Here is a 1,114-nt window from a genome sequence, read left to right as displayed (position 1 = left end):
AAGGAAATTAATATTGCAAAATATAAGTAATTTTTACGTGTAGGGTAAAAAATATTTACCTCAAAGTGGTTTTGTCGGCGCCCGATGTCTTTCCCAGGTCTCTTCCTCCACTCAGATTGTCCTCCAACATACTGATGGACACGCAAATACGGTAATTCGCGCGATTCTACTCTCGATGAGTACCATGTTTTAGGTCCACGGGACGGGGAGTCCCATTATGATTAGATTTGTTTCCTCAATAAAGAAACTTGTCGCTCATTGACCCGATGAGCAGCAGCTGAGTTAGCTACGTTGATTCTGTAACATACAAATATAAAATTCGGTAAAGCAGTGTTCAAGAAAATTAATATTGCAAAATATGAATAATTTTTACGCGTAGGGTGAAAAAATATTTATCTTAAAGTTGTTTTGTCGGCGCACGACGTCTTTCCTAGGCCTCTTCCTCCACTCAGATTGTCCTCCGACATACTGACAGACACGCAAATACGGTAATTCGCGCGATTCTACTCTCGATGAGTACCATGTTTTAGGTCCACGGGACGGGGTGTCCCGTGGACCATCCCATTATGATTAGGTAGATTCGTTAGCTCAATAAAAAAACTGTTCACTTACCAACCCGATCGGCAGCAGCAGAGTTTGTATAGTTTTGTTGTTTCCGTATAAACATACAAATATAAAATTTATATTAAAGCAGTGTTTAAGAGCACTAACATTGCAACATGTACTCGTGCCAAAACCACTGTTTTCGGTGTTTCGAGACATAAGAAAACTAGGGGTTCACTCTGGTTCTGCAACGGGGTACCTAACCCTCCACATTGAAATTCGCGACCGCTCCCCTTTGATAGATGAAATATATAAAATAAAATATGAAATTATGTTGTAATTTATCCATTTTAAGGTAACGGATCTACAGAATGTATTAATCTATGGTCTACAATCTACGATGTACAATCTACGATCTGCGTTCTATGAGATATAGATTTGTTACCTCAATAAAGAGTGGCCGTGTCAGCCCTGCACCTGGGCTGGGTGCCAATATCCAGACTAATAATAATAATCTGAATAAAGAAATTTGTCGCTCATTGACCCGATGAGTAGCATCTGAGTGCTGCTA

At 39.8% G+C, this 1,114-nt stretch overlaps 1 long non-coding RNA gene across 1 annotated transcript in view; it reads left to right on the top strand.

Moving 5' to 3' along the window:
- LOC105562745 overlaps positions 1-1,114 on the top strand; it is a 12,076-nt gene continuing 10,962 nt past the window's right edge. Inside the window, exon 1 of the long non-coding RNA XR_001008988.1 lies at positions 1-530. This is a non-coding gene — a long non-coding RNA (uncharacterized LOC105562745). The remainder of the gene's footprint in view (positions 531-1,114) is intronic.

The sequence above is a fragment of the Vollenhovia emeryi genome, unplaced genomic scaffold, assembly GCF_000949405.1.
Source record: "Vollenhovia emeryi isolate VEMERY1.0 unplaced genomic scaffold, V.emery_V1.0 DF939184.1, whole genome shotgun sequence".
Taxonomy (NCBI): domain Eukaryota; kingdom Metazoa; phylum Arthropoda; class Insecta; order Hymenoptera; family Formicidae; genus Vollenhovia; species Vollenhovia emeryi.
Note: the sequence above shows the minus strand (reverse complement) of the source record. Positions and strands in the feature narration are given on the sequence as shown.